This window comes from Tupaia chinensis, unplaced genomic scaffold (assembly GCF_000334495.1).
Source record: "Tupaia chinensis unplaced genomic scaffold, TupChi_1.0 Scaffold000133_1, whole genome shotgun sequence".
Classification (NCBI taxonomy): domain Eukaryota; kingdom Metazoa; phylum Chordata; class Mammalia; order Scandentia; family Tupaiidae; genus Tupaia; species Tupaia belangeri.
The window spans coordinates 1906852-1915547 of NW_006159602.1; the positions used below are offsets into that span (position 1 = coordinate 1906852).

General features: G+C 40.5%; 1 long non-coding RNA gene across 2 annotated transcripts in view; it reads right to left on the reverse strand.

The window, feature by feature from the left end:
• LOC114007165 (uncharacterized) overlaps positions 1-8696 on the reverse strand; it is a 118295-nt gene that overhangs the window by 100637 nt on the left and 8962 nt on the right. For both annotated transcript variants that reach the window (XR_003548799.1, XR_003548798.1), the window contains exon 2: positions 7329-7515. This is a non-coding gene — a long non-coding RNA (uncharacterized LOC114007165). The remainder of the gene's footprint in view (positions 1-7328; positions 7516-8696) is intronic.

Consider the following 8696-nt stretch of genomic DNA (forward strand, 5'->3'; position numbering starts at 1 on the left):
TCTTAGATAGGTAGACAGAGAGTTAGATATCATATACGTAAGATTTTTGAATCACTTAAGAATAAATTGTGTACCTGATGTATATTTCCCAAAATTGGGATGTTCTCTTGTGGACAATATAGTTGTCAACTTCAGTAATTTTAACATTGATGTAACAATTTTATCTAATCTGTTGTCCATATTCCAGTTTCATCAGTTGATCGAAAATGTAATAAAGCAGTCTTTGTAGCACTTTCCTTCTCCACAAATAAGATCTAGCCTAGGCTCAACTATTGCATTTAGTTGTCATTATTTCTTTAGTTTCCTTTCATTTAGAATAGTCTCTCTCTCTCTCTCTCTCTCTCTCACACACACACACACACACACACACACACAGCATCCCTTTTAATCTAGACATCAGTTCTAGTCGAATTACACTTGCCAAATTAATGTTGAGAGAAGTCTCTGCCAGCCTACTGCTCCCGGTGGTACTCATCCTGCCAAATCCTCACAGGGGAGCTCTAGGAAACACAAAGTTTTTAGGGGCAATAAGTCCAGTTGTGTCCTCCCTAAGTTGTTTGTTTGGGTTTGTCTTTTTTTCTCTTATCCTTGAAAGTAGCTATTGTTGCAAATTTTGTTCCAAATGAACATGAACTAGTGGCCAATTACTTGAGGAGACTACAGTCTTCCACACATGACTAGAGAATGCAGTACAGACTTTCTGCATTCTGTGGACAATTACCAAACCTTTCAATTGCCTTCAAACAGTTTCTCAATTCCTTCCTCCACCTGTCTCCTTCAGAAGTACATGACCCTTTTGACAGCCAGCCCAACTGAAAAAGCCCATTCCTCTTCAATTACTCTGATAAATGGAAGAGCAGAAATGGCTGTGGTTGACAGGCACAACCTAAACAAAGGCTCCGGATGAGAATTTCTGATGGCTATAGTTTCCGACTGTGTCTAGTAGACACTTACTAATCTATATAAATGTTGTAGGCAAGCCATATGGGTGGGGAAAACTTGACTACTAAACTGAAATCACAGGCACGCAGGCAGACTGAAAAACTACACTTCTCTGGATGTCACGGTTTATTTGCATGCAATCCCAGCCAAATCAATATCGCCATCTTAATCAAGAGAGAATTACAAGCTTCGGCTAAGAGGTATCATTGTAAGTGATTACATCAGAGACATTTTCAGGCACACAGCACGCTGAGCCGAAATGCTTATACGGATATTGGGGGGGGGTGGGGGAGATAACTTGAGAGAGAGCTTGTGAGCTGTCTATGCCCAGAGTGGTGATCCGAACAGCCATTGTGTTCATGTTTAAACCTTAGAATGGAAGTGCTGGACCAGGATTCTAAGGGTCAGCATTGTGAATGTGCACAGCATGAGTGGAAGATTTTGAAATCTTAAGTTAAAATATACAGGCTTCCCCCCCCCCTTTTAATCAAAATAAATCATCTTGTGCATCTTTTGGGGAGGAAAATTCCCTATATAGCTGTCATGTAAGACATAACATATTTATAGCTTGCCAGAGTTCCAATTTAGGAAAAGGACCACTCTCTGGCTAACTGAGAACATGTTCCTGAAAACTCAGCACACTGTGCCTACCTTAGGCCTTTCAGCAACAAACAGAAATTAAGGGGGCTCTGGATGACAGAATAGGTCAATCATTCATTTGCACTTAAAGCTGCTTTTTAAGTTTATTCGTTTCTTTCCTCCATGAGAGAGAGACAGCATCCACAACAGGGTCCCCATGCTGTGATCCACCCCAGCCACAGTCAGCCCCAATCATGGGCATTGCATATGCCTAAAATGTTCAGGTAGGTCTCCGAAAGCAAGCCAGAAATCCTCCCATGCAGGTCAGCTTCCCAGAGTGTCCCACACCACTGTGCCACAATCTGACACTTGCACTTAAAATCCTGTCAGTTCTTTTCATCCATTTTTTTCTCTTCTCCCTAATTTGTACTCCAGTAATTGAGGAAGAACCCTCCTTAAATTAAGAAAGTCTGAAATGGTGTCTGTGAATGAGAAAATGTGTTTTCTTAATTTCAAGTGCAGACACCACCTAAACAGGAGAGGTACAGTAAAAGAAACTCTGTTTTAGTTAAAGAAGACAAAGGACTGGTAATTAGCTATTAAGGTAGCACTCTGAGCCATGCTGGCCTCTGCCTACCAAAGCTTTGTTTATATGCAAATGACTCCTTGGGAAACACAAGAAAACACTTCCTTTCCTTGAGGAAATAAACAACCTCTTGATATATTGTCTATTCTACTCATTTGGTTATTGGGGTTTTTCATTGGCTTGTTTTTCTTTTTTCTCCTGGTACCATGAAAGTAAATGTCAACTTTCACTCCTCTTGGGAGTGACCACAAATTCCAAGTAAATACATTTTCCCTGGTCAAATACTGTTGCACACATATGGTTCTGCCATCACAGCTTTCCTACAATGGTTTTATGAACAAGCTCCTAGGCTAACAACGAAGTTAGCCAGGACACGTAGGATGGAGGTGATGAGGATCTTCAAGGCTGGCTGGTGGCAGCAGCAATAAGGCAGAGGAAGTTCCATCTCTGTCCCTGGCCTTAAACATGTCTATAGGTTCAGAGTCCAGTCCATCTAGACACTAGGGTACTCCCATATGTGTGTTCTGGGTTCCCTTGGCAAAGGGCTATCTTCAAAAGCAGAAAATGGCCTTTGCCAATCACCCCACCCAGAAAGAGTCTAAGCCCACCTTGCCTAGAAAGAAGAGAGTAAGATAAAGGGCTCTAACTTCTGGGACGCACCCATGTGTCTTGAATTATTTCATCCCATTATAAATTTCTATCAGTGAAGAATGTTCCCGACTAAGTTTCCCCCTTCATGGAACTCATTACTATCTATCTGGTATTCACTGGCTCCTCCCTCTGAATAATCTCCACTCCAAATACTGAATCCTGAAATGCCACCAATTTTACATCTTAAGTCTCACTCTGCTTTGTCTGCTTCTCCATTCCTGTCCCCATCCACTACTTGCCCATTCATTTGACTACTGAAAGAACTGCTAAGCCAGAATCCTTGTCTTTGGCCACTAGCCTTTAAAACAACCCCTAGAGAGATGGACAAATGGGTTAGTAGATAGGGAGAAGGCGAGAGATAGAATGCAAGAGCATGCCCCATGACCTAAAACCCTTCAGTAGTATATTTGTCTCACTGGGCTGCCATAAAAAATACCAAAGATTGGATGACTTTAACAACAAAAATTTATTTTCTCACAGGTCTGGACTCTAGAAATCTAAGATTGCAGCTAACTGGGTTTCTGGTGAAGATTCTCTTCCTGACTTGTAGACTCTTACTTTCTATGTTCTCACATGACCTTTCCTCTATTCATGAACATAGAGCAAGAGAACATTCTCTGTATCTCTTCTTATAAGCATGGTAATTCAGGACTTCACCCTTTTAACCTCATCTAAATTTAATCATTCTCCTAAAGGCCCCATTTCTAAATAAAGCCATATTGGGGGTTAGAGTGTCTTTAGAATCTGGTTGCTTAATAAACTAGACAACCATCACTTCCTCTCTTTCTTAATTCTCCCTTGAATCCTTATCACAAACCCTCTTGAACTAAGGTCTGCAGATCTGTCTCTGTCTTTGCAACCTGTAACACAATGGCCTTGTCATGCCTTCTATCTTTTATTCTCCAGCTTCTCTCAGGAGGGTATTTTTAGTTACCTCCTTCCTGTTTCTTGGATTGCCTCCTTATTCTCTTCCTTCCCTTTCCTCTGGCAGTTCTGTTATCCATTTTCTTCTTTAATGGCATTCCATTATTCAAGGAAGACTGTTAAGCACCAATGTTTGTCAGGCACTGTACTCTGTCCTGCCCTGAGGGTACGGACATGCAAGCGGTTATACACTGTTACCTAAGCACTCACGGTCTTAGAGCACCTGCCTTAGCTTAACATAAGCACCTCTCATTTAATACTATTAATAAAAAGCACTTGTAATCCTGAGGTGATCTGAGAATAATATATCTATCTATTATAGTCCACACCCAATTCTCTATATTTTACAAGTAATAAATCAAAAAGAAAACTTCTTTTCAGAGTGGTAAATTCTTGCCACCTGGCTTTTTCTTCATCCTGGTAAGAGATGTGTTCTTCTGCCCTTAGATTAAATAATAATAATAATAATAATAATAATAATAATAATAGTGCAACTAAAATCACAGCTAGAGTGCAGAGGATGGTGCAGTAGGAACACATGAAACTCTACAAGGCTAATCCACATGAGACAGTTCCAAGTTTTTGTCTAGAGACCTGCTGGAGTATGCCAGGTGTGCACGTGCCCAGGCTTTGGGGCTGGCTGAGGCTGAATCGAGGCATCAAGATCCTGTTGAGAGTTCTCTTTCTTGTTCACTCATTATGGAAGAAATTAACTTTAAAATAAGTAAATAAATAAAATTGTAGCTAAATGTTCCTAGATAGTTCCCCTATCTCTAGTCTCGTCGACACTCCAGTTCTTCCTACATAACACTGACAGATTAATCATTTTTTAAAGAATTACTTACTTTTTATTATTTTTCAGTCTTTGACCAAAGAGAGAGAGAGCAAGCCGTCAGATCCAGGACATGAACTGCAGTTGGCCACATGGAAATTCAACTCCCTTAACTACCACACCACCTACCAGCCCCCAGATTAATCATTTTAATCACCACTTAAAAACTATCATGAGGCTGGCCACACAGAAAAGTTCCAAGCACCATGGACTAGAATTCAAAGGGCATCCGAGGTCTAGCCCGACCTATTTCTTCACTCTCCTGTCCTATAATACCCCACAGTGATGGCTCCAGTTGAACACAATGGCTCCCCTCCTTGTTCCTTAAAATGCCAGAATGCCTCTAGCCAGCTCTGCAGTTTTCACCAACTCCCCACATCACAATTTATCACACCCAAGCCCCACGTTTTCTTGAGGTGCCCCTCAAACCTTTTCATTTGTGATGCCTTAGCCTATACCCCAGAATCTTAGAAACAGACCCTTCTCTGAAAGCCAGATAACACAGACTCTTACAAATCCAGATACTCTCTCACACTGTCATTTCTGCCGCTAGGTTCCGCACCTCCAGAGAGGCACTTACCTTCAAAGACGAGTCGTGATTTGCATACGTTTATATCCCCCTGGCCTAGCAAGATGTCCAATGGTAAATGCTCAATAAATGTCAGACAATCAGACTTGATTGTAAGAATGTAAACTGTTTGCTTTGGTTATTGATTAGACATAACCCAAGTGATGGTTAAATACTGACCCTGACTTTCCTTCTGACCCAGTAATAACACTTGGTAATAAAATAATTGGCCAGTGATTATACACTGTAAGCACCACTAGAAGAGATGCAAAGTCCTGTTTTTAAAACACACCCCACTTACCTCTAAACCATGGTATTTGATGTCCTTGGGAGAGAACCATAACAGTTTGAGGAATGGGCTAAAGTCACCCAAAAAGGGAAGTAAAATTATTATTTTCTTTATATTGAAACCTGAAATTAGTATCAATGCTGAAACAACACAAGGTAGTAGGTCAACAAGTACTTGACTTAAGATAGGTGAAAAAATTAAACTGCAAAACAGACCAATAAGTATAACAGAGAATATCAGCTCAGTAGGGCAGAGCTCAAGCAACAGGATTCTAAAGACACTCTGGCAAGTGACAGCAAAAGAAAAGGGGGCGTAACCTGTAAGCAAATAGAGCCATGTATCCAAATCCAATCCAATCAATATAAGGTGAAGAAATAATAAGTGCCCTGGATTCTGGCATTGTCTGAAGCCCTACATTACAAAGATTCCAAGGCTACTTCTGGTTTGGCTGGTAACAATAGATTAGTGATATCTGTCATGGGTAGAAAGAGTAGTGTGTTGGTACATATGCCACATACTTTATTTACCATTCTGACTTAGACATTTAGATGTTGAATATATTGTGAGTTTTCCCCAGTTTCAACCAGTACTCCAATTCAGTCCTTGCAATGCAAAAAATAAATACAAGGGGTCTGCAAAAAGCTCATGAAAAATGTGTATTGTGGGGGAAAAAAACTATGCATGGATTATTTTGCATCAAATTCAAACTCCTATTTTAAATTCCATTTTCCACGAAATTTTTTTTCAAACTTTTGAAACCACCTACATGGCAGCTTGTACAGGTCAAAGGGGCTCAAAGCTATGAGCCCCTTGCTTTGGACAGAACCATCCCACGGAAAGGATGAATTAGTATATCTGAATTAATTGCTTTGTAAATATATCTCAGAGAAAAATGCATAAAATACAAAGATTCTGATTTCCTTTGAAGAAAATCATATTGCTCACCTTGCTGGTGGCTGGCACTCCATGGTAAAAAAAAAAAGTGAGCATACTATCTATAACCTGATATACAATACCTAGTACTATACAAATATTCACTGATTTCTCTCATTATTTACCCCTTTTCTTTACCTCTTTTTCTCATTCTCACTTCAAACTAAGAATCTATTATGTATTCACCCATTCTAAAAGAATTCTTGTTTAAAAAGTCCACCAACTGGGGCCAGCAGGTGATACAGTGGTTAAGGCACTGGACTCCCACATGGTTCGAGTCCCAGACCTGGCTTTCTCACTCTCTCTCTCCCTCCCTCTCTCTCTCTCTCTGGTGAGCTCATGTGCCTTATAGTAAATTTAAAAATAATGATGATAAATAAAATTAAATTAAAATTTAAAAAAAATAAAAGTCCAGTGGGGCCAGCAGATGGCATGGATGGTTGAAGGCTCTGGACTCCCATATGGCTGACTGCGGATTGAGTCCCAGACCTGGCAGCTTGCTTTCTCACTTTCTATCTCTATCTCTCGCTCTGTCTCTCTCACTCTGTCCCTCTCTGGTCAAATTAAAATAAATAAATAAAGTTCAATAATAATTATTTAAAAAATAGTCCAGCAATGAGCCTTTATGTCACTTCAAAAGTGATCATGACTTCCCCTCTCAATTAATGGAAACAAAGTATGAAGGTGTGAGGTTCAAGTACATGGTCTTCTGAAGGAAGGAAACTATCTCTATCAGTTGTTAGGAGTAAAGGTGATTCTTTTTCCCCAATACAGTGTGAAATTGTGTAACTGCAATGCAGAATCATACAAATCTCTGCAGTACAGATTGTATAATTCAGCCCAAGACTGTCGAACTAAATCCTGATATTCCAGCTTTCTCTTTGATCTAACAATTACATAGGAAAAAAGCATTAGTGCTGAAAATTTATAAACTTCTCCTTGAGTCCTATTTTGTTCTGCTTCACTGCCCAGCCCCAAATCATAAAGCAAAAACACTCTTTGCATCCAGGTATCTCCATCATACCTGCTTAACTTGCAGCACTTAAACCACGAGTCAAGTAGAAATATGTTCACTGTGAAGTCTTCTTTAGGAATCTGCATCCAGTGACACCAACCAGCTCCCCACAAATGTGGGCTGGAGAATTTCAAGGTCAGAAGAAATTGTTCCAAGAGAAGCCTGGCAGTTCATGAATCAAATTTCAAATAAGTACCTGCAAAGACAGCAGAATTATGAGGGATTTCATTCCTTCACCTCTGTCCTACAGTTTAGTTTTTAAAATAGTTAAAATTATCTTATCCAATGCTTTGCACCCAGGAATTCAAATCGTGTAGCACAGGATAAAATGCATAACTCATTTTTATCTTATATATTATTCACAATTTTACAAATAGAAAACCTTTTATAAGAGTGGGAGTTATACGCTCTATAAACATGAAACAACCTACACAGGTTGGGGTGCAAATAACACACACACCAGTAATTCCTTGAGAAGCTGAAACACTCATGTGGTGGGAATAGCAGGACTTTTGATCTACCTAAGGTTCCATACACTTTCCACTCTGTGTCCTGGCATTGCTCAGGCCCCTCGCACATCTGAGGAGCAAGTCTAATCCACTAAAGCATCCCCACAAGGCACAGACTACAGTTGAGGGATGCTAGTGGAGTATTCTTGTTTGTTTCCCAAACACTGAGAAGCTGGGCAATGTCTCTAGTTCCCATAAAAACCACAGGGGCTAAAGTGATAGCAGCTCTTCAGGGCTGGGCTGTCAACTCCCTTTATTTAAATTTTTAAGAGGTTTCCTGCCAAACCAGCCAGTACACTTTGAATTCCAGCTTTTTATTTCCTTACTCAGCTACATCCACCAAGAGCCCAGCCCTCCCAGGTGAGTCAGATGGAGAGGCCTCCTATATCAGTTTTCATAGTTGTGAGGAAATGAAAATTCAGGCCATTTCAGTCAATTAAGATACAGGCTAGTGAGAGTGAAAGTGCTAACCTGCACCAGGAAGACTATCCAAGAAGTTGCATCCAAAGCAATATGCTATAGCTGAGGTCTCAGTTCTATCTGCTACTGTGAATGCCAAAGAGCATCCCATCATGGCAGCTTTCCAACCCATGGCAACCCTCCCATCCCCAAACTAGACTCTTTCCTCTGAAGGCCTGAGCCCCAGGTGTTATCCTCTTAGTGAGCCATATTTTCAGCTCACAGGCTCAGCCACTTCCAAGTAAGCAAGCTGACCCTGAGAAGGGTGGCTGAGAAGCAGCTACAGTATCTGAACCATCCCTCAGCCCAGACCACGACCCCTACTCATTCATTCAAACAACTAAGCATAGCCATATAAGCAATTTTTAAAATCTTGCCAGAGGGCACATGCACTCACCAGAGAAAGAGG